A 26,073-nucleotide genomic window follows, 5' to 3' on the forward strand; every position below is an offset into this window, starting at 1 on the left:
GTGATTCAGGGGCAACTTATGGAAACATGTGATGAATGCCACCACTTGAGCAAAAACCTCCGAGTTTTTTTATCTGTTCTGAAATCTGCTCATTAAAAAATAAATGTAATAACAGAGTATCAGTTTTTTGAATAGCAAGACAGAGACCTATTGGTACCAGCAGTCAGCCTCAGCCTAGCAAAGACTATCCAGTGACTTACTCAAGGAAGGTCATTCACACCTTGTCCCTAAGGAGCTAGTCGCTTTGATAAGTGACCAACCTCCTACTCTTTCCTGGGGCCACTGAAACAGAGAAGCGTTTGTAGTGATTTCTATATTACAAGGTCGCCAAAGAGATCTTATGACACAGAACTTGCTTGGAAATATCAGCCCCATTGGCTTTTGTTCTCTGCTAACGGTTTGAGATCTTTCCAGCTCGAGAACCTGTTTCTCCTTAAATAAGTTGTAATATGTTTATTCACTTTTTAGTCTGTATCACAACTCAAAAGAACCTCAGACTAACCTTGACAGTAATTTAAACATTTGTAACCCTTCGGCCAGGTGCTGTCGGCAGGAATAAAGGCTGGGTTCCCTCTTAAAATGAACAATCGCACTGGCTTGAGCCGCCACCCCAGATTTCTGGGAATCACTAACTACCTTCCTGAATAAGCTATACTTCCCCCCTCATGAGCACGAGTCTGTGTATGAAACAAAGAAAACATTTACTGGGGGGGAAAGGACACCACATCAACTTGGGAAAACCCGGCAACAATCTATCTATATTAATGATACATAAAAGCTCTCCCACAGTAACATTGGCAGCAGTCCCGGAACTGATTCCCAACCCATTGGCGTGAATATCCAATAGGCAAATGTCCCTTTACCATGTAATTTTCCCCTTCCCCATCCACTAAGGATTGGTGTCAGTGAAGAGCGTAGTCCCAGAGAGACGTGCACTCGGCAGGCCTATTTCCTGTCCCGGCAAGTGCTGCCTGGCCCTGTCCTAACGTTCCATCACCTAACCCGAAGGGTGACTTCAACTTTGGCTCTGAAAGTACCTGGTTCAAGCCCAGTTCTGCTTACACACACCTGCTTGTGCTGTGATTGACTCTAGCCATTACTAATCGGTCATTTTTTTCCAAGTTTAAAAATCCATCATATTTGCTCCCAATCCCCTCGCCGCCCGCACATGCACACAAAAAGATTATTCTTAATAGGGTCAAACGTCAATGTCATTTGAATGATTGTAGAACTAACTTATTTTTTTGAAATCCATCCTAAACGTAAGCTGCAACTGCAAAAACCAGTCAGAGCCTACGGTGCTAATAACTGGGATCCACGGTGTGATATAAACAGAGGTGCAAACTACCTGCTTGTAATCCTGTGATTAGGAAACTGTCCAGAGTTTTCACTCTTAATGCTTATTTGGGGATTCTCAAAAGGGGCTCTTCATTCTGTAACCAACCTATGGAAAGAAAAAGGATCCATGAACACTAGATCAAGTCAGTGATTTCCTTTGAACCATTCTTAGGACAAGTCTACACCGCAGTGCTACATCAGCATGGCTGCATCGATGCAGCTGCGCCGCTGTAGCGTGTCTGGTGAAGACGCATTATGCTGATATAATTGCTCCACCTCAGCAAGAAGCAGAAGGTATGTGGGGAGGAGAGCATCTCCCGCCGACATAGCACTGGTGTGGACAGCGTGAAACTTCCGCCGCCAGAGGTTAGGGATGTATTACAGGAGTGGGTGGGTGCATGGGCGGCAGATGAACCACCGCCTGGGGGAGGCTAGCCCCTGTCCGTCCCCACCCCCCGCCTGAGGATCTGCCTTCTTCCCCTGCTAGAGACCCTCTCCCCATGGCTGCCAGCCCCCCAGCCCCCAAGTGCAGGTTGGGGGGGGTGGAGTGCCTCCCCCCCCCCGAGCACAGGGCAGGCAGCCCCAGTGCTTCCAGTCCCCTCCCCCCCCCAAGTGCTGGGCGGTGCAGCCCCTGCACCCGGGACCCCCCCAGCGCTGGGTGACCCCAGCCATCCCCACTCCCAGCCTCCCTAGCCCTAGCTCCAGCACGCTTCCCTGAAAGAAGCAGCCTGCCTGGGCTGGGCCCAGGGGGAAGGGCAAGCAGGAGTGGAGAGGAACGTGGGCGGGACCACGCCGGGGTGTTTGGGGAGGCAAAGTCTTCCCCAGCCTATGCGACGCACTGCCCATGGGTGAGTGAGGTTCTGTGGCCTGCAATGTGCAGGAGGTCAGACTAGATGATCATGATGGTCCCTTCTGACCTTAAAGTCTATGAGAAATTCTGGCCGGTGGAACTCTTGAACTTTGCTGGGGTCTGCAAGAGAACAATGGATTGAGAGATGTCAGTTGGGATATGAGCCAGGGATGCTGGAACAATTTGTATAGTGGGGGTGCTGTTTGCTGAGAGGCATTGAACCAACCTGTAAACCCTGTATACAATGGAAACCACTTCAAGCCAGGGGGAGCAGCAGCACCGCCAGCACCCCTAGCTCCAGCACCTATGATAAGTGCTGGCTTTTGGAGAGACTCATCAGCTTTTACCTGGGACTGACAGAGACCGGAGGAGACAACCAACACATTGATTCTATGGCAGCTTGTCCATGTGGAGAGTTGGCTTGGCTAGAATGGACAATGTCTTAACCTTTGCTTCTCTGTGCTGACTTAAGGACTTCCCACTGCTGTGTCCAGTTGACTAATAAATCCTATTCTGTCTTGAAAAGGCTGCTTGGTGTCAATAGAAATCCTTCCTGAGGACCACTGGTCCCTGAAGAATGTACAAGTCTCTGACCAGCAGTCTCTCTCCGTTGGACTCACTAAGCAGAGCTCACAGTATGGAACAGGAGGACTGGAGTCCAGAGGCTTAGACTTGGAGGAATTGAGCCTGCGTGGCACACCCTTAAGGAAGTGTGGGACCCCTTGGGGGTCTGGTGCACTGAAGGGGTTCCACCCAGGGGCTGCTTATATGCTGGGGTGTAGCACAGATCCTGTGGTTCTGTGACAGCATCATCTACACTTCTCTTCAAAAGTACTTCATTTTATTGCAATATTAGCTAGGAGCAGCGTGAAACTGATGGCCGTGGAATGGAGATCTGGAACTGAATAAGAAGTCCTTACATTCGTTAAGGCCGAGCAAAGAGTCATGAAAAATTACAAACCCCCGAAACATCTGCCAACTGAGTCCCAGTTCAACCAGTCCAAACCCCTATGTGGACACCCTTATTTCAGAGTAAAAGTGGCCTACTGCAGTTTAACTGAAACCTGTTTGAAAAATAAGCCTGGTTTAAACCAAAATTAGAGTATCCTCCTTTTGCACTGGTTTAACTAAGTTGGTTTAAAAAATCACCTTTTCAGTTAATCTGGTGCAACTTTCTCAGGCAGACAAACCCTTAGATTGTCAGTCATTTTTTCTCTTATGCTTCCTCTCCCACCCCCATCCACAAACACACCTTTATCTCTGAGTAGAACATCTACATTTCAATTGGAGGTGATTCTTCCAGTCATATAGAGTCTTTCTACTCAAGTATGTCAACGGATGTTTAATTGTCGGGGGGGGGGGGGGGGAGGCTGTAGAGTGGGATTCACTTGATTAGACTGCAAAGTTCTAGCAGAGTTTAGCAGCATGTGCTATGGCAGGTGACCAGGTGTACTCTCAACAGCACCCAAAGCAACATGCTGTCCCTCTCAAGGGGTTGAAGCCATGTGCAATAGGATATCCCTGACTTCCTGACTGACAGTAGTGCTAGCACTAAGTGTACCACCGTCTCTTTTATACTCTCGACCGTGACAAGCCATTAGAGTTTCACAGAAGGGCAGAGTCATCATGCCACATACATTAGTACACTCCTCCTACCAAGCCCTTCAATCAGGACTGCGTCATTGTTCGTCTACACAAGTTTTCACCATCCACCCTGTATGACGTGTTCTTGAAATAATGAGGACAGAGTAAAGGTGAATAAAGGTCAGACTGATTTTCTTGTGTGGCTGGATTTTTGTCTCCTGTCAAATAAATGTTCACTCTTCATCTTGCTTTTGATCACACTGGCTGCTGGTTTTTTGTATAAACAAGAACGAATAAGGGCAATACACCAAATTTTGCTCTAATTATAATACTAAATATATTCTTTTAAGGCGGGGAGGGAAAGGTAAGACCTTGTAGTTAAAAGAAATCAAGGGTAAATTAAAATAGATCTTATTTCTTTAATGAATGTTAAGTCCTACTAGAGTTCAAGTTGCAGTTCCAAGAAGAAGGATGTTCCTGTGGTTAAATCACTGGCCTGGGACTAAAGAGAGCTAGGTTCAGTTCTTGACTCCACTACAGATTCCTGTATGATTTAAAGCAAACCAGGGGTTAATCTGTCTCTGTCTCCGTTCTTCATCTAGAATAGGGGAATGATCATAAAAATGCTCCCTATCTCCCAGGGGTGATGCAAACATAAATTCATGATTGCTTGTGAGGATTCTGACACTATTGTGATGGAAGACCTTATAAGTATATAGATAGATAACAACACTATGAATCATGGGGAAACTATCTGCGTTTACTTGTGCCAAAAAGCTTCTGTATCGGTATTGGGTTACATCCCTGTACATGTTTTTGAGGATTGTCAAAGGGAAACAGTTTATGTGTCTTCTGACACACACCCACAGAGCAGTATGAGACAGAGGAATTATCCCTGTGTTTCGCATAGATGATGTCTGCTTGTGAAAAATAACCCATTCATAGTATAATCTATTGCAGGGGTAGTCAATTATTTTTTGTCAAGGTCCAAATTTCTTGGTCAAGGTATGGTCAAGGTCCAGACTCCAGAGAAAATAAAATAAGAATAATAAATAAATAATAAGTAAATAAAAAGCGTCTGACAGTCCCCCTTTGCCCTATTCACTACCCCGATCTATCGTGAGCCTCTAATGTTAAGCCGATAGATTTGTAATTTTAAAAACCTAATATCCAGCTCTAGTCTATCTTGCACTGTCTTCCTTGACTGAGATGATAATACTGAAAAGCATTGTTATACATTGGGGGGTTAGGAGGAGAAACACTGCATTCTATAGGCTGGCTGTATCCCATATGAGTATGCCAAACACGCAGCTGTGGAACTTTCTGCATATGTGTAGTCCGACTGAGCTCAGGAAACAAGACAGGGTGGCCACGTGGGGAAGAGAAAGCAAAGAGAATATCTTAGCCTGGTGCTATGGGACTGCTATATGCATAAAGTTACACAGTTACCCCCTGATACTTAAAGTTAAGTGTTGGCCAGACGGGGCCATAGTCATGTTTTAGAAATCCAGATCGTAGCGTTCCAACCTCTCACATCTTCCAGGTCCTGCCTCTGCCATGGGATCAGCTGCACAGGATCTAACACCACCAGGGACCTCCGCAGACTTTGGTGGAACTCCACACAGGTGTGAGGGTCCATTCACACGGCTCTCAGAGTATCGGGAGCAGGGCCCGGTGGAGTAGTTTTAGCGAGTGTAATCAAAGCTGCAGTAAGGAAGTGCCCTTTTTATTCATGTTAAACAATACTGTTTTTATGACTCATAGAAACCACACCTCATAAAAGAGAGAAACACAACAAGATCTGGATATTTATGAGAGGGAGTCGCAGTTTTCAGAGAGCAACAGGCTATGATTTGCTCTGTTCAGCTGCTCAAACTTGATGGCACAGAGAACACATCGTAGCAGTTGTGATTTCAACCACTGGATCAGGCGTGGGAGGGGTTGCGCAATCTTCACTGTTAATATTTTAAGGGAAGAGTGGTTTGGGTTTGTCCATTTTACTCTCCACAGCTGAATCAAAAATGCATCTGTCTGGTTCCAAGTGGGCAGGATTTGGAGCAGGTCTGTGTTAGAAAGGTAGATTGTGTGTGAAAGGAACAATCAGGATTTTTCACCCACTCTCCAGAAGCCAGGACAAACCAATGAGCCAGAAATGGTGAGATACCCTCATGCCCAGACAACACACAGAGGCTAAGGCCCCAACAGCATCCACCCTTTGTCTAGACCTTGCTTTCAAGGCAGGGTAGGTTCCAGACCCATTCTTTGGGCACTAGGACAGGATGAGCCAGGGTTCTCAACTATAGACCAGTTGTTCAGCTTCCCTCCCTTCCAAGTGTCAGCTGTCACCACTTCTTACCCTCTCTCTCCTATCATTACTCTCAATCTCCCTTCTTTGCCCTGGAATTTCCCCAGAGCAGAGAATGCGAAGACAGACAGGTGTGTGCCAGGGAAGTGATCAATTGCAGGTCAGCAGAAGCTCTCCCATTAGACTAAGATATTTCAAACCCCACAGTCCCTCTCCAGCCCTCCCCAGAAGTCATCTATTTTGCTGTGTGTACATAAAACATAAGGAGTTTCCTGCATGTCCCCCTTTCAGCCACGACACTTCAAATTATTCTGCCTCCCAATATCCCATCTGGCTGTTAGAATCGAACTCCCCCTCCCCTCCTGGTCATTTCTGCCTTCCTCCCCCTTTCTCTAGTCTCCAGCCCATGTGTAAAAGTAGCAGGGGGGCCTTTATTAAAGCCAAAGCCCCTCGGCAGCGGCTTTCCAGCCAAACTGCTCTTGTATTACTTTTTGATGAGTTTTCAATTTAGGCCTTTGCAGACAGGGGGAAGAAGGCGACTTGAGAGACAGAGGGGGGAAAAATGCAACAGATGGGGCCGATTGTGCTCTCTAGGCAAATTAAGGAAGACATCTGTAGCTCCCAAATACTGGTGGTCTAAAGCAATTAGTCCCCTGTGAAAAGGGGCCTCTCTGAGCCTCCTCCAGCCAATCCCAGCGCAGGCAGTGCTCACGTTACAATGGCCTTGACCACAATTCACTGAGCCAAAAAAAAAAAAAAGAAAGAAAGATTAAGCCAGGAGGAGCTGTGGGGCAAGGCTGGAGTTGCTAGGCTTAACAGGGAAGGCTACTTAAGTTGCTGTCTAACCTTTGAGCAAAACACAGTTTTTTCCAGTCGGCCAACATGTGCCTGTTTTATGTTCCGTGTCTGGAATGGACAGAGCGATTCTGCACACGTGTGTGCGCGCACATGCGTGTGTGCAGCGTATGCACCTATTTGCAAGAGGTACGTAATCTGTAAATTGCTCAGGGATTTCAATTTTCCACTGACTTGTTTGGAAAATAATGAATGAAGACACAAACCCCAGTGGGTGGAATTATCCCCCAGCCCTCAACGCCCCCTGGAAAAAAAGAAGAAGCTGTTATATGATAAGACTCCTCTGTAAGTGATAATTATGATGATTGTTATGATGCTGGAGTGCCGCCTTTACAATTGGAAATAGGAACTCCAGCTGGGTTAATCCGGAGGTGTGGTCCCCTTGCTTTATTCTAGCCTTCTATGTCAGGAAGGCTAAAGTGGGAAAATCAGAAAGGACTTTACCTTGGCTGGTTATGAGCCCCCACAGACTCTTTCATTCATGCATATTTATGATCAGTAGATCTCAGTGGAAAAACAACAACCCACCGACAATGGGGAGAGTTGCTGATGGAGGTCACAGAACCTTTCAATGACACCTCGTGGCTTTGTTCACCCAAGCACAATGGAGTTAAGAGATAGGAAGAATAGCTGCCTGCACCAGGGCGCGATCGCAATTCTCTCGCTGATTTAGAAAAGAAAATAAAGCCCCAGCTAATTTGATATCTTATTGGATTTCTCTTAACCTAAGAATGTGGCCAAGCCTGGCCATTAAGGCTTGTCAAGGGCTGATCCCTTACAAAGAGCATTAATTAGCCTCTGTGATATACTGACACTTGCTCGTTTAAAAAAAAAACTTCTATTTTCGCTCTCTTTAAATTCATGCCGAGTTAACTGGCTTGGACATTAAAAAAAATCACCCACTGAACCTTTGCCCCTTTAAATCAATTAATTTAATGTGTTTATTGTTATGGGGCCTGTCAGAATTATACCTTTAAGGGCCATCCCAAAGTCTAAACAACCCTCATTACAACAGAGGTGGCCTTTTTTTATTAGCTGAACTCAAACCGAAGCCTTTCTGAGATATTAGGATACATTTTTCCTCCACCATAATTCCGGTTTCCTGTCATGGCTGAGAGTGGAGTGATGAAGTGTCATGAGAAAGCTAGAAATACTGGTGAGACCAGCCTATGACCAGCCAGCGGAACGCAGAAGAAGCCAGCCTAGGGCTCAAATCACAAGATTCGGCTCAATTTCAGAGAAGCTGCCTACCCTTGTGACTGCTTTTCTGATTACAGTTTAATCCTTTTGGGTTTTCCAAGTGCTACATAGACTAGAGATATAAGTCTAGAGGACTCTGGGAACAGTGGAACTTCCACTGAAGTAAATTGTAGGAGTCCCAGTGTCCCTGTTCTTCCCACTGGACAGAATAAATTTAAAAATAAAGTTATTCCTGGAGGTCAGAAGCCAGGTTTGTTAGATGGTTTGAAGGGGTAGGTGGAGGCTGCAGAGTATAACAGGAAACACCCTGAAAACATCCACTCAATGTGCAGCAGCAGTCAAAAAAGCAAACAGAGTGTTGGGAATCATTAAGAAAGAGATAGATAAGACAGAAAATATCATATTGCCTCTATGTAAATCCATGGTACACCCACACCTTGAATACTGCGTGCAGATGTGGTCGCCCCATCTCAAAAAATATATATATATTGGAATTGGAAAAAGGTTCAGGAAAGGGAAACAAAAATTATTAGGGGTATGGAATGGCTTCCGTATGAGGAAAGATTAATAAGACTGGGACTTTTCAGCTTGGAAAAGAGACGAGTAAGGGGGGATATGATCGAGGTCTATAAAATCATGACTGGTGTGGAGAAAGTAAATAAGGAAGTGTTATTTATTCCTTCTCATAATACATGAACTGGAGGTCACCAAATGAAATTAATAGGCATCAGGTTTAAAAACAAACAAAAGGAAGTACTTCTTCACACAATGCACAGTCAACCTGTGGAACTCTTTGCCAGAGGATGTTGTGAAGGCCAAGACTATAACAGGGTTCAAAAAAGAACTAGGTAAGTTCATGGAGAATAGGTACATCAATGGCTATTAGCCAGGATGGGCAGGGATGGTGTCCCTAGCCTCTTTGCCAGAAGCTGAGATTGGATCACTTGATGATTACCTGTTCTGTTCATTCCCTCTGGGGCACCTGGCATTGGCCACTGTCAGAAGACAGTAAAAAGCAACAGAGGGTCCTGTGGCACCTTTAAGACTAACAGAAGTATTGGAGCATAAGCTTTCGTGGGTGAATGCCCACTTCATCAGACTTACAGATTCAGACTAACATGGCTACCCCTCTGATACATGTCAGAAGACAGGATACTGGACTGGATGGACCTTTGGTTTGACCCAGTGTGTTCTTATGTTCTCATGTTCTAAAGTTTCTAGAAATAAAATGCTGTTCTCATGCCAAACAACTGCCCTTACCCTGACCATGGAACTAGTGGAGCAAGGTGAAAGGCTTATTTTCCTTGAGCAGCCAGTACTGCAAATACAGGCACCCATTTTCCTCAGCAACAATCTTTGGAAAAGGGCTGCTTCCAAAATATCTAAGGAAACCTCCCCACAGCCTTCATCCCTGATGCAGAAGAAAGTCGGGCACCTGTGCTTCTACCGTGTTAGAAAATCTTCTGTAATACAACTGACACTCCGAAAAACCATGCAGCACACAGTCTCCCTCCACCCTCAAAGGGCTTTGTCACATTCTTCCCCTCAAACCAGCTTCCCACTCTAGCAGGGCTACAGTACTTTGAACTTCAAGTCGGCTAGCCGGTGTTAGGATAGTTAATGCTAACAGAATCTGTGAAATGTATACAAAGCCTCATGCTTCAGGGGTTAAACTGATCTCTAACTAGGGATTAGGATGAGACCTTCATGGGAGAACAGTTTATCCCACGTCTGCCTACTGCAGGGTTTTTCACACCTTCCTCTAAAGCCTCTGGTAATGACCACCTGTTGGACACAGGGCACTGGACTAGGTGGACCATGTGTCTGATCCATTTTGGTCCCTTCTGGCCTTGGAATCTATGAAACATAAGAATTGCCACTGTGATGATCTCATCCAGCCTCCTGCATAAGGCAGGCCACAGCACATCCCTCAAAAATCTAGAGCAGATCTTTTAGAACTTGGATTTAAAAGTTCAGTGATGAAAAATCCACTATGACCCTTAGTAAATTGTTTCACTGGTTAGTTCCCCTCACTGTCAGTCTGCATTTGTCTAGTTTCAACTCCCAGCCACTGGGTTATGTTAGACCTTTCTCTGCTAGATTGAAGAGCACAGTATCAAATATTTGTCCCTGTGTCATAGACTGCTTGGTTGCATCAGGCACAATCTAGTCCTAAATGTGACATAATGTATTGCACTTTAATGCATGGTCTCTGGTTATGATGTCAGCTCCCCTTTGCTCCTTTGAATCCTGGTGAAAGGTTGTAAGTGCAGTGGTTACAAACTGATAAAGTAAATTTAGAAACAAAAAGGGTCAGGGTGCTCCTCAAGGGACAGAGTTTGGGATAGGTGGTCCCACTGCCAGGGCCTGCTTTAGGCACTGCGGGGCTCGATTCGAATACCCGGCAGCGGTCCGGGTTTTCGGCGGCGGGGGAGTCCTTCACTCGCTCCTGGTCTTCCGCGGACCCCCCGCTGTTGAAGTGCCGCCGAAGACCCAGACCGCCGCCGGGTAAGTAAAACAAATTAAAAAGGCACTCTTCTTTAGGGCGCGGGGCCCTCTTAGGCGCAGGGCCCAATTCAGGGGAAATCGGTGGAATCGGCCTAAAGCCGGCCCTGCTCACTGCAGTCACTACGACGCTCCTGTAGAGTAAGGTGCCACTTAATATGGTTAAGAGTATCTGAATCTGGCCTTAAACATGCCCTAAGTTCATTTTTTTTTTCCTCCACGGTGCTTCATCCATCACTGCTGAGCTTCCTGTAGTTTCATGTGTGACAAATTATTTAATGAGCTAATTTGCATATTTGTAAAGAATTTGCAGATAACCATAAACTTCAGCATTTTTAAAAAAATGTGTGGAGCTAGCACTGGTAAACTGCATGTCAGATGAGTCCCACTTTGTTGAATCCACCTTGCAGACAGAAGGACTTACAAGAATTAAGAGAGGACCACACATCCATGATAAACCTGTATCATAAAATACAACATGCACAAGAGGCCAGGTCCTCAGAGGAGCTCCGGGTCAGCCTGCCCTAATCCTGGGGTTCACTGGAGCTAGTTTGGCCCTTGCATAATTTAGAGCAGCCTTATGGTGTTCCAGCAGTTGGGCATTGCCAGACTATAGAGCGTTCCAGCCACACCTCTTTTCCACCAGCCAGGCACCACTCTTACTTGGCCAGCATAAAGAAAGTGCAGCTCTTTACCACCCTTTTTGTGACTGCTTCTTAAGGACCAAAGCTCAAAGCCATTTTCTCCAGACCGGCAGCTAATGCAGATTCACGATGCAGGGTATGCTTTCTTTTCTCATCCAGGGAGGGATTTAACCCCTCTACTCTCCAGTTGGGTGTAAGGTACATACACCTCATCACATTCAAATATGCTATCGGTTAGCATCATCCTATTACAAATCACGAAAGGATGAGAACCACTGTCATAATGCCTGTGCACACAAAGGCTGAATTAAGGTTGTACAGGTAACATTAAATCTGGTACTTCCAAACCACCAACGAGATCACCTCTCTCCCCATGCCAACCCACCGCAGCAGAAGTGTTCAAGCAGAATGCTCCTTGCTATAAAAGAGATGGGGTCGCTGGCCTGGCATTCTCTGGGATGTCTCTGAAATTCTGGAACCTGCTCCCACATCCCAGGCCAACATAGCCCAAACCTGGTGACTTTTGAGATACGCTGTGGATACAATTCCTGTATGATGAAGCAGGAGGTGTCTGACCAAGTCCCTGTGGAACTGACCGTAAAGCTGCTGAGATTTGCTTTAATTGTATAAAAGAGTATAGTTAAGTGTGGTACAGCGCTTAAATGGGATGCTAGTTTGGGATGTTCTTCTAAAAGATATCCTCTAGGAATTCTTGCGGGAAATATCTCTGGCCATAGGTGCCGACTTCCTCTTTACCCCGGGGGGTGCTCAATCCCCCCTCTGCCCCAGGCCCCGCCCCCACTCCACTCCTTCCCTCATGCCCCCACTTCACCCTTTCCCCCGAGGCTCCACCCTACCCCACCCCACCCCTTACCACCCCTGCCTTGCCTCTTTCCATCCCCTCACCCGAGCACGCCCCGTCCCTACTCCTCCCCCTCTCTCCTAGTGCCTCCTGCACGCCACGGAACAGCTGATCGCGGTGGTACAGAGACGCTGGGAGGGAGGGTGAGGGGTTGATTAGTGGGGCCATCGGCAGGTGAGAGACGCTGGCTTGAGGGGGGGAACCTTGGCTGCTGGTGGGTGCTAAGCACCTGCTAATTTTTTTCCCCGTGAGTGCTCTGTGTTATACAGGATGTCAGACTAGATGATCACAATGATCCCTTCTGGTCTTAGAATCAATGAATCTATAACAGATCCTTTAAAAAAAAAAAAAAAAAAAACCACAGGGCTGGCAGACTACACAAGAAGCAGAGGTAATGATGCAAACTAATTGCAAATAACTTTCCATTCAGAGAATGTAAAAAAAATGAAAATGTTGTTCATTTTACATATAAACACATTATTGTACATATAAAGGCAATCCAGTGAATGTACCTGGGATTTTAAATCCACTGCCTTAATTTCAGAAATATAAAGTTGAATAATGACCACCTTATAATAGGTTTAGAACAGCCTAACCTTTCACACACATGCTATACACTAAATTTGCCTTGGTAACAGCTATATTAATTAGCAGCTTTCTGCAATCAAATCAGTTATCTGGGTCCTGCATGGAGATACAATGAAGGCTGCATTCATAACCTCCATATAATAAATACCTCACTATATTATTCATGAGGAATGGTATGAACATTTCCATACACAAATTTTAGTTCCAGCAAAAACATCTCCTTTTCACAATAGGTGATGGAGAAGTCTATCTAGGAATAACCATTAAAAGAAGAAAATTCTTTTCCCTACTCTGTCTACAAAAGGAAGGAAGGAAAGAGATTTCTTAATGCATCATTCAGTTGTAAACAATTTTTTCCCCAACAGTGTAAACACATATACTGTAATTGTCCTCTAGAATGTTGCTTACTCATGTTTATGCAAGAGGCTGACTTAACTATGTTATAGATTTCATTTCCTTGGAGGATGTGTTACAGCTTGACTGGTATCACCATGGGTACTAATAACAGAAGATTTCCCAGAAGATGCCCTCATCTTAAATGCATGGTCTTTCACATGGTATTGAACATACAGATAATGTATCTGCATCATAGCCAATGAAACTAATCAGATCATCTGAAGTTTACTTTGCTGTTTGTCTAGGTCACTATCCCATGGTTTACAATTATCTCAGTGAAAAGCCATACAGATGTCTAACTTGGCCTCATGGCTTTTTCCTTTGGAATTTCAGTTTGTGAATAACTAATTCTATTAGGAAGTTGTTTCCAGAATCACACGCGTTTCAACGTGTCTCAAAGGAGACTCTCTCCAGCATTGAGTCAAAACTCAAATGCCCCATCATTGTACAAGATATTCGTGTCATATCAGAGACAAAGAATTATATACAAAGTGGAGGCTGATGTTTCCACAGATGTCTATGGGAGGGGATGCCCATTTCCTGTTAAAACCAACAGGAATGGGAAGTCCAAATATTTTAGGTGGCTTTAAAAATCTCAGCCATAATGGCTTCTTGCAGTTTTATTGAGAACATTTGTCCCCTTACTTTGTGTTGTGTCATAACTCTCATTGTGTTGAGGCATATACAGGTCCTGATACATCAAAGCCCATAAGCACGTGCTTAACTTTAATCACAAGTAGTCCTATGGGTCAGGGCCTCTGTATCGTTAATATAGCAGCATCAGTCTGTAACTAGTAATTCAAAGCCCCATTTGTTTAACTGTAAAAATGACCAAAATGCTATTTTTATAGTAGAAACGCTAATGATCTGCTTAGTTAATGTAATGAGAGTACCAAGATTCACAATCTACAGGGCACAAGGTGGACCCCTGAATATAACATTAAGCCAGATCTTCAGTTCCCCTCTCCAGCTGCTATGCAACCCGCTGAAGCATAGAGCATCGTGCCCGCTTCACCCATTTTTTGGGGCAAAAGGGGTAGTAATTTGCTGCTGGTCTACGCCACCCCTCCCTGCCCACTTATCGAGGATAGGAGTAATAGATGCACACAGACTGCCTGCCCTCTAAGCCTGAACCTAAGCTCTGTGTAGCTCCCTCAGTGGGTCTAAGTGATGTTCTTTTTTCCCCTTATGCCCTGGCAAGTCACAATTAACTTCCAGACTATCAGACCTTGGGCTCCCTATGCCTCGCTGTATGTACTGTACAGTGTATCTATTCTGTATTGTGCAGTGCTAGGCACACCGAAAGCTCTCAACACCTAAAAAACACAAGGGCCTGAGGTGAGGGGTGGCCTGCGAATAGGCAGGCCAATCCACAATGTTCCCTGTGGGAGGGGTCTGCAAGGAGAAGGGGGTGTCCAGTCCTCCAATCAGATAAGGGCGATGTAGCCATCAGTCCCAAATGTTAGCCCATAGCTTACACTGTGTCAGCTGACTAGCAGAAACATGCTCCTCTTTGCATCTCACTCAGAGATCCCATCTCACTGCTGAAACCAGCTTCTGCATAATGTTATTGATAATATTTCCAAGGCAAACTTGACAAAACAAGTTTGCAAAATCTATGTCAGGTCTCCAAAATCATGATTTTTTTTTTTTTTTTAAATCTCCTGATTTTTAAGCCACTCTTTTCCTTTGCTGTCTGGTTTCTCAGCCTTTACGATGTTATTGGGTCACATTTTCCAGATTTTCTTCACAACCACGAGGGCTAGAAATTTACCCCCTCCCCATCTTATGGAATCACTTGTCTCTGGAAGCTGAGGCTTTAAAAAAAACCTGAACTATTACCCTCCCCACCACCCACACGCCTGTTGTCTTGTTATATAACCCCTATCTCCCTAAGATGGGCTTGATTGATTTCTGTCTTCCACTTCAAAACATCTGTAAGTTATTCAGATTCCCCTTGACTGGCATGGTATAAAGCCCTATACACACAGATAAATGTCCTGAACCTGGGTATGAATATACAATAATAATAAAAGTGAGTTTTATTTGTACTGTATTTTAATGATGTTTTCATTGTGTTTCTTGCAAAGGCCTGAGGACAGACACTTTCTAAACATAGGCCAAGGGTAAGTCATTGTAGCTCTATTGACATCAATGGAGCCACGCTTTCTTTTTTTTTTTTAACGACAGATAGGGATTTGGCCCCCAAAATATACTCAGATTTAGATACTTGATTACCTGCTTTAAATATCCTATGAATGGGCTGAATTCTGCTCTCCTTACCCATGTTCTTTATGCTGAAACCAGCCTTCAATGGAAAATTTATTTATTTCATGGCAAGAAATAAAATATAAAATAAACTGATGAGAATGCCTGTTACCTTAGAGAGAGAGGCTAGTTCTGTGGTTAGAGTGCTACCCTGGGGCTCAAGATTAGGTTCAATTCCCTGCTTTACCACATACTGCCTCAGTTTCCCCATTGTATAATGAGAATAATAGCAGAGCATTTCCCCACTTCACAGGGGGCTTGTAAACCAAATGCATTAATGACTATGTGGTGCTCAGATACTATCGTAATGGAGATCATATAAGTACCTAAGTTTGATAATGCTGCAACAATAACTTAACATGATTGTCCCCGGGTCTTCTTATCTGTGGGTCAACAAAAATTGTGGCACAGAATATGTGGCAATTCCCCGCATATAACCCTTTATAACAATACTAGATCTACTGACATAGATGTGGCTACTTGTGAGTAAGGTGAGCAAGTCCTAGCCCCCTGGGCCAGATTCTCTGGCCAACTTTATCTAATTTTAAATATGTAATCGTGCTTGTAAGAATATTATGCTTTCCACAAGATTTTGATACCAAAGAATCAGATCTCTATGCTGGGCAAGCACCTTGTGAAATAGAGTGAGCCTATATTGCTTTAAAAGGAGTCACAGCTGGCTTGCTGCCAATTGGATTGAAATCCTTAGCACTGTAGCATCATTAAAGAGAGTTGGCGGAGACTCAAATGATGATGAAAAAAGTATTAGAAGTAGAACTGGAATTTTTCAGTGTACAATGGAATCTGGTATATAAAATTTTGCATTCTGAGAGACAACAATTCATGCATTCTCTTATGGAGACCATCTGCCCACTGTGGCATTCATGCATGCTGGATGAAAACTGAATCAAATATCCCTATACATCTGTCATGTTAGGTTGCCTTTTCTACCTTAAAACTGCAAATAAGTCTAACTTAATAAAAAATACTTTTCCCACTAAGAGATATTTGCTTTTGCTTTTTCATTCTTCAGTATCTTTCATGGGTTTATATAGTGGGGAGTGACTTATATAATAGAAATTAATGATAAGTGATGATTTTTTTCTTTCTATCTTAAGAATAGTTGCTATGTTTGTAATTAGTTCAAAGGAATAATAAATATAAAATGAAAAAATATCATTTGTTCAATTGTGTGCTGATTTTATCATATATAAAGTTCAAGAGATCCCTAAAACATACAGCTGCGTATGGTATATTTCTAATACACAACCCCATCTCACTTTCTGATCAGTTTAATTTTTATTCAGATTTTTTGAAACTTCAGCTAATCCTTGGATATCAGATTTTACAAAGCTGCAGCAATAACTCTTATTTTATTTACTACCTAACAAACAAAGCGTTATATTTAATTTTGATTTATGCAGGGCAGAAAAAAGCAGTGGATGGTTAGTTTGTAACAGAAAAAAATCTTTTTGAGCCAACGCTTATGTAGTATTTTACATTGGGATTCTATATTTTGAAGTTATTTGCTCTTAACCGAACACTTCGAGGGCCTGGTTTTCAGAGGTTGGAGGCTCAGGGCTGTTTGAAAATCAAGGCTCTCAAGCGGAGTACCCCAAAAATGAGACACCCAAAAGTCACTAGTAACTTCTGAAAACTTAGGGCGAGCTCACTCTTATTCCTGTGTTCTAGACACCCAATTCTGTCCTCTCCATCGAGCTTCGTGTTTGTGAAATAGCATGTAGCGTAACAGGGTCCTGGTCCATGACTCAGGATCCTAGACACTATGATTATAAATAAATAAATAAAATACAGACATAGCGGTCAGTTCCAATTGAGACATTCATGTGCGTCAGGGGAGAATAGATCCCTGACTATATGCTCAAACTCAAAGAGCTCTGTGAAACTGAAAATACATTTGTGAAGCAAAGAAGGTATTGAGCGCCACTTGCTGGTACAAATCTAAATTGGAGGAAGAATGACTCTATACAAGATGTTTCTTTATTGACGGAACTCCTCTTTGATCAATATTCTAATTGGAATTATGGACTCATGCGATATGTGACACTGTCGCATAACTCACACCAAGAGAGCCACACTGCTAGCATGGGTTACAATAGCATAAACGACATTATTTTATTCTACTTACTAGAGCTGGAAGAATAATGCAAACCTGTGGGCCAGATTCTCGGCTACACCTCAAAAGTATGTAGAGCAATGTAGGAGGGGCTTGAAGTGACCTTTTTTACACTCCTCTGATCCTGGAGCCACTTTGTGCAGATCTGGTCTCCTGGCATAAATCACAGCAGCCTGAATGCTCACATTTATTGCTAGCCAGGTGCAAAGAAAGCCATTGTAATGCAACTCCCCAGGGTGGGTCATCAGCAGTGTGGACTAGGGTGACCAGACAGCAAATGTGAAAAATCGGGAGAAAGGGTGGGCAGGTAATAGGAGCCTATATAAGAAAAAAAACCCAAAATCAGGACTGTCCCTACAAAATTGGGACATCTGGTCACCCTAGTGGGGACTGAACTCAGGACTTCTGGATCTAAAAGCATAAGCCTCGACTGCTCGAACTAAAGAAGCTCAGGGTCAGTTAGCTCACAGGCTTTAGCAGAATTGTAAACCGCGATGTATCCAGCCACTAGGAGACAGAGTCACATTGGATAAGTGTGAGTTGCAAAAACAAGGCTTGACTTTGCCACACCTCCACACACTAGACATGGGGGTGGATTCTTAGCCCCACTATGGTACCTTTGCACTGTTCTGCCAGTGCAAAGGGGTGGTGAAACAAGTCTAGCAGACTCCTCAGGATTCCCCCAGGGTAGGGGTTGTTGCTGGGGGGAAAAAATGTGTGACCAGAGCACTGATATGCTCAGGTGATCTCCAGCAGCTGGAGTGGCCTCTTGGAGCCATAGGCATCCAGGCACAGTTTCGAGCAGCTCTGAGGCTACTCTAAGTTGCTTAGGGGCCAAACTCCTTCCCCTCTCACTCAGCTCTGTAATGCAAATTCCCAGGGTCAGGGAAGTGGAAACGTAGCATACAGCCAACTCCCCTTTGCCACAGGCCCAGGCTGGGAAAATACTCCTTTCTGATGCTGAGCTGATATAGGCGTGCTCTGTGTTGGGAAGCTGACAGCTGGATGTTTACCGTGAAAGATTCAGTGCCTAAGGACTGAGCAGCGCCAGAAGGAGCCTGTGCAAATCACCTAGGATATTACTCTAGGCGGGTTGCCATAGCATTCTGTGTGCTGATGCTGGGAGGGTCACCCCCAGTTAGAAAGCATTGATTTAAAAAAAAAAATCCTACCATTTAAGGAGGATAAATCTCTTTGCACAGCCAGGGTGGGGGCGGGTGGAGAAGGGTGTCCCTTTTCAGTGTCCAGAGTCACTCACACTAGTTTCTTGCATTCAAACGTGCAGGGCCAAACCCTGAAATCCTTCTTCAGTTATTACTCAGTCCTCCTTACTCTGGCAAGATGCCTGCTGAAGTCAGTGGGCATTTAATGGGTAAGACACGGGAGCCCATTAATTCCCCCAGACTGATGTGGGGAAAATGCCATGAGGGGGAACCTCATGGAGACTTCCTCCCCAAACACTTCTTTCCTTGGCGATATTTCTGTGGAGCAAGCACACTGGCCTGGAAAAGGACCTTAAGATTTATCCCCAGAAGCGGTAACCCAATTCTACAGGTGCTCTTTATGTGTAGCTTAGGTTTTGTTTAATTGCAAGGCTGTCCTCTCTTTTATATTTTCCTGTCTGCATAGGCATGCTCCAAAATAGAACTACAAAGTTTATAACTAAAAAAAAATTAAACCCCCCAAACAATCCCTCCTTCCCCCAATTGTTGATTTTTGCATTAAGTAGAGACAAGAGTTTGGTAAGCAAATAATTCCACGATCAAATTAGAATAAAGACCTTTTAAGGTATGAACCACTGATTGCACATCACCATGGATACAAGAGACTCAGACCTAGTATTCAAACCTACTGTGTTGAGAGTATTGTTTTGTGTCTCCTCCTGTATCCCAAAGATCAATTCTTTAGTGTGATACAGCAGCAGAAAATGCCAATAAAACCAGCAGGTGTCATCAAGTTTTCAAGCTCCCATGCAGATGTGTTTCACCTTTCACTCATTCTGATTTTCCTTGACAGCCTCCAGTGCATTACTATGGCATTAGGGTGACCAGACAGCAAGTGTGAAAAATCGGGATGGGGTGGGGTGGGGGGGTAATAGGAGCCTATATAAGAAAAAGACCCCAAAATCGGGACTGTCCCTATAAAATTGGGACATCTGGTCACCCTATAAGGCATTGACAGACATGCAGAGAGTGGTCCTTGGGTTTTGTTTAGCACAGAAACTGACCATGCAAAATTTAACTATAAACCTGCTCAAATGTTTACTGACAACTTGATGAACTTTCAAATAGGGCTTCTGTTTTTCTGTGGAGCCTTTGTTAAATAAGTGTTTTGTTTCACTTCCAGCAGATGGAGCTAGAAAGCAGAGAGAGCAGTTTATACATCAATAATAATGTCACATTTTCCTGCTTATGAATTAGTAACCTGTACCTTTAAAGAGCTGTCACATGATTGCAAATTCTGGCACATCTTTTGACAGACAACAATGGCAAACTTAGCTCTATATCATCTGCCACTATCATGAGGAAACTTCCACTAATTCTTTGGTACCTCTGGATCTGGTCATTTAGCAACTGTAAGACTTCGGAAGACATCTAGTATGAGTCACTGTCTTGTCTTGTGAGCCAGGAGGTATTGCACAGCATAGTAAAATAATACAGGAAGAAAAATCTAAAGCAATGCTGATACCAGCAGATGAATGGGAGAGCAGTAATGCACCCTGCAGAACAAGTCCAGACCTGCTATAGAATATGGATACAGTGTTTTATTTTCTGTCCATAATGAGGAAACTCATGCCATTTTTTGCAAACTAGCTTTGGGACGGATTTGTGGGAACTAGCATCAACCTGCAAATTCGGCATCTTAGAGCCTCAACAAATCCTCATTACAGTTATTTGGGATTCAGAGTATATAGAATTAGACAACGAGGAAGTTCCCTTTTGAGATGTCCTGCCCTGGTGGTTGCCATTCTACCAGACCCATAAGGTTCTTCATGAAAGTTCAATGTAACGGACTCCAGCAGCCAGCTACGTGGCTGGCTAAATTGGGGGGCAACTCTGTCCTTTCCCCATACCCTAAGGACTGGGCTTCCTGTAGTGTTCTGTATAGTGAGCAGCCATCCAAGCAATCAGACCCACTTTGCTCTCTCAGTACTCGAGGGACAGATACTTCAGCTACATCCATAGTCTTCAGAAGATCATGGCCAACGACCTTGTGGGTATCCATAAAACGCCATCAAGTTACAGTACTTTCCAATCTGATACAGCAACATGACAAAGAGATGCTGTGTCAGTATCACAGGACTTGTTCTAGAGGGATCTTATTTCTAATGGGAAAGGCCCAGAAAGGACCTTAAAGGTTTTAAGATGGTAGCCACATATGAGAGGAAGGATGTCCTTGTTGCTAATACACAGGACAGAAGTCAGGAGATCTGGATTTTATTCCCAATCCTGCCACAGGTTTCCTGTGTGACCATGGGCAAGTCATTGAACCTGACTTTACTTTGGAGGTCTCCGAGGAGCGTTGGGAGGATGTAATGAACGTGCGTACCGTGTTTTGATTTAGATGGAAAGCACAATAGAAGTGCTAAGTATTATTATAATTCACAGTGACTAATTTAATCCATGAATTTAGACACTTTTTCAGCTCATGAATATCCAGCAACAAATCATGATTTCTTTGACTATATTCATCATAGAGAACATTTTCTTTTTTTATTTACTGATCACGACCTTTCAAAATTGGAGAGAGATCAGGGAGTTAAACTTTTTGACAAAATATTCATGAAATTTGTTCCCTAATTTTTGGCCAACTATGGAACTCATCAGAATTTCTCCAATTTTGAAATTTCAGACATTTCAAATTTCAAAACAAAAAAACCTGAATAAGTTCCAAAAAAACTGTTAATTCTCTTCTTCTCCTCCACCACCACGAGCTCCAATAATTAAAATTTGAGTTGTGTTGCTTAGTTCTGACTGGCCAGGTAAATGACTTAGTATTATTTCTCCTCCCTACATGGAGGGATGTGCAGCTACTTTCAGCATGAATTCTTGAGCACGAGAACTAAAAATTTGGTTTCTACAAATATTTGCACCTCCAGCTTTAAAATTCACTTTGAACCAACATCTGTGCCCGTAAAACTCAAACACATAATGGGAGTAGAATGACAAGCAAATAACTTTAAAAAAATCAGATGGAAGCTTATTTTTGCATTATTTATGTACACAGCTTAATGACTAACTTCACCAGACCTCAGAATTAGGAGAGGTTGAGCCCTGGTCAGTACTTTATTAGGATACTTCCAAAAAAACTGCAGAAAGTGACGTACGTGATGTAGACAGTGACATTATTTGTCTGAGTATTGCAACAATACCTCAGCATGTAGTTAGGGGGTGCTGTGTGCAGCGCATCTGTCCCTTTTTGGACTGCAAAATCCAGACCAGGATTTAGAGATAACCTGTAAGGTGATACTGTGTTTTAGTCTGTCTCTTTTTTATTCATTAAAGCTGTTCTCTACCATTTGGGACATTACAGTCTATGACTGCCGGCAAAGTCTTTTAGATGAGATGTAAAACTGGGGTTCAAAGAGGAGGAGTGTTAGTGAGTCCCTGCGTCCTGTTAAATTAGACCATAACAACATCAGTCTATAATACCTAAAATCTCTCTTGTAGTTTCAATTGATAAAGGTATTATTTACTTCCATCCATCACTAACAGCTATGTGTTGTAAAACAGCTGTCTCCTTAAGCATGTTGCTAATTTGTAAGCCTCTCAGGGATCCTGGCCAAAAAGCACTAATGAAATATATTGTCATGCTTACTGATTGGCCTTGTTTGTTTGTTCATGCCAGTGCCACTTACGTTCTGTTATGTGCCCCCTTCTTGGCTAATGTGCTCCATACACATTTCCTGTTCATCTATTTTGAATTATCCAACTGCAAGATATTTACCAAGCAGGAACGGCAATTATTCTCTCTACAGCAGCAAGGAAAGCAGAGTGCCTTGCTTTGTGTGTTCAGGTAACAACTTTGTTGCTAATGATTTATGCTACATTAAGCGACAGGTCTCTGGAAAACTACTTGGAAGCTCTGAACGCTACACATTTTCTCATCAGATTTTTGATTGTTATGATATATGCCCACATAAGGCTGCAAGGAAGGGGGAGGAAAGCTTTTTATGTTATATTATGACCCATATGGAAAAAATATATATTTCCCACACATCTGATCATATATATTGGGCACATTTGTAAAGCACATGTGAACTTTTATGAAACTAGACTGATTACATGACCAAAATATATCAGTTGGAGCTAGATTTATTTAAAGCATAATAAATATCTTGCTCCAATGGCTGCATTGAATTAGCAATCCAGTTGGCAGATGAGAATTCAGAGCTTGCCAGACTAAATCTGCATGGGATAGTAGTGTCTTCTCAGGTAAGGCATCCTACAGAGTAAACAATTACCATGTTGGTACTTGGCTTCCCACTTCTTGTTTCACAAAAACCCAAGCACCAGAGATGAAATGATAGTTTAATCACCCTCTTGTGGATAAAATATGGGAAGTGAAAGGAAGAATTTTATGGCCTTAAACATGTTGGATGAAAGGAAGGCAAGAGTCTGCAAACCCGTCTCTCTGCTCCATGGGATCACGTCCATTCTTAAGTGCAGCGCTGACTTTGTGTTTGTGATGGGGTTTGTTTGCCGAAGGTTCTGTTGTTCAATAGATTTTCCACCTCTCTCTTTTCAGAGGGAGAGGAAGAGTGGGGGCAGGGAGGGAATAGTAGCACTGAAAGAAGAACTGCTTTGTGGTCTCTGCCTGTGCACTCCTACTCTCCTCTTTTCTCTCCTTCTCCCTACACTGGTCGAAAGGTGATGCTTTGGCACACCCCAAAGCTTTATAATCCTCTCTGCAGCAAGAGATGACAGTTCCACCACAAGAGTCCCCAACACGGTCAGCGGGAACCAAGAAGCATGACCCAGGTAACGTTGGCCTCCCCATCCAGAATCTGGAGAACCCTTTTCGTGTGAGCACTGAGCAATCGGACCTACCGGAATTTCCGAGGCTGTTGGCATCAGGCAGGAGAGTGCAGTCCAGCGAACAGCGGCTTCACACAATATGCTCATGGTGATTCCACAGGTTTTCAGCGGGCATGAATGTAACTTCACACCCTCAGCCCCAATGAGGGGGGAAGTGTGGCACAGGTACAGGCTGGGAACTAGTAGCAGCCTGGCTGAGTGAGCCAAGCCGTCAGACGGGATGGGCCCTCACTGCATCAGGTCAGGTCTTCTGCATTAATGCCCCAAGACCCGTGAAGTTCGGAACAGGATTCCCCATGGATCCTCAAGCTATGCATTGAGGAGACAATGCTCCCGACCCTCTCCACAATCCTGAGAGTCCCTTCCTGTAAGGGGATGAGAGCTGGGAAAATATTTTCCCTGGTAGGTTTTCCATTCCCAATCCATTTTTCACCGGGGATGATGTTTGAGCCCTCCCTGCCCACAGACAGAATCATCAGTGCTGGAGATGTAAAAAGCCTATTAGGTCATCCAAGCCACTCCCTTGGTCAATGCAGGATGGCTCCCTAGTCCTTTGTCCAGTTGAGATTTAAGTGTATCAGGCAGTGAGGCTTCTAACACTTCCCTTCAGAGACTGTTCCACAGACGAATGGATTTCAACATTCGGAAGCGTTTCCTGCTATTAAGCTAAGTTTTCCTTTTCTTTATTTCATCCCATTACGTCTCATTCTGAACGTCACCTTTCATTTCAGTCGATGTGGATCTCCTGCTAGCCTAATGGTGCCACCTTTAGATTTACTTAAGCCCTCTCTTCATCACAGGCCCTGATGGTATACACAGAGCCCAGTGAATGAACAGCAAAATGGGACTTGTCTTGTGATCTTGCAGATGCTTATTCCCCAAGATCATGAATGATTTTAATGCACAGCAGATAATTAGTGATTCATTTTCTATCTGGGAATGAACTGTAGCAAAAGGGAGAATGAAGAAATTGTGCACAGCTAATACCCTCTAGGGGTTCTTAGTAAATACTACAGCTCTTATGCTTATGGTCTCATTAAATTTTCCTAGATCGAAATGATGGGCAGGTGGAATCGGTGATCCATCCTGAAACGAGGCTAATTTGGGACACAACTAATGAGTTTTGAAATATTTATTTGCACAGGCAAAACTGTATGGAGGGATTAAGCAGAGATAGCTGAATGCTGTTCGCACACACACGCTTTTACCCCCTCCTGCAAAAGCAAACCAGATTGCATTACCCAATAAGATTAGTACTTTATTGAACCTCATTATAAGTTCACATCCACCCATAGTCATATCCAACTGTTATTTTTGGCACACAGAGCCACCATGATTTAGTATGCTGTGTGAGAAAAAATGAAGTCTCCTTCTAAAATATGTTGACTATTATTCCAGATGTGGTAGTTGCCTTAGATTCTTTTCAAGCAGGTTTTTTTTTTTTTTTTTATGGTTTAGGCTGTTTGAATCTGGCCTTATTTATTTATATATTAAAGTCATGGCTGCAGGGGGAGGCACTTTTTAATGAAAGCAAAAGGAAAGGAGGATAATAAAATCTGTTCACTGGAGAAAAATATTTACACATATAATTTTTGTATGTTCCCCAAGAAAAATAAAAAGGAAAGCTATATAAGGGCACAATTATTCACTATTTTACAAATAGCAAAATCCCGGGAAAATGTTGAATTTTAAGTAATTAGAGTTTCTCATTTAATTGACTGGTTGGAACAGTGTTATTGGCAGGAGGTCAGAGAGGCAATGAGTCATCAGATTCTTTTACAGCAAGATCACAGATTTGTAGATACAAACTAGATATGGGGGAAACAAATTGGATCGGATTTTGAACAGCCCCACAGATGTTCAGCTCTGAAGTTTTTGTTTGGCCTATTATAAAGAGAGGGGCTATTGGCAAAACCGCCACAAGAATTTAGTGGGGTTCAGCAAAGGAGTGGATATTTACTTGGATAGCAAAAATATCCAGAGTTATAGTAGGAAGGATTTTAAAAAAATTCAGAGGAAGAAATCCTTGCTCTATTGAAGCCATGTGAGTTTTGCTACTGATTTCAATGGGGCTAAGATTTCAACCCAAGAGTTCTGGAAGGGATATAAACCTTCATGTTCTGGGGCATAAACTGACCTCTAACTATTAGGAAGAAACTTTCCTTATGGACAGTTTATTCCATAACTGCCTCCTAGAGGGCTTCTTGCACCTCCCTCTGACGCAGCTGATACCACCTATTGTTGGAGAAATGATACTGCCAAGATGGAACACTGGGCTGATCCAGTATGGCAACTCCTATGGCATTTGAATTTTGAAGACGTCCAGGGTTGACAGAATTTGGATTTGAGTTTTGGTTCACCAAGAAGAGAAAAAAATGCAACAAATCCTTAAGCAAACTCATCCATTAAACCAAGATCACATCTGCACTAGAAATAAGTAAACTGGTTGAGGCCCAAATCTTGACTGAAAAGTCAAATCAACCTCTCCAGATTCAAAAGCAGT

The sequence above is a fragment of the Malaclemys terrapin genome, chromosome 8 (assembly GCF_027887155.1).
Source record: "Malaclemys terrapin pileata isolate rMalTer1 chromosome 8, rMalTer1.hap1, whole genome shotgun sequence".
Lineage (NCBI taxonomy): Eukaryota > Metazoa > Chordata > Testudines > Emydidae > Malaclemys > Malaclemys terrapin.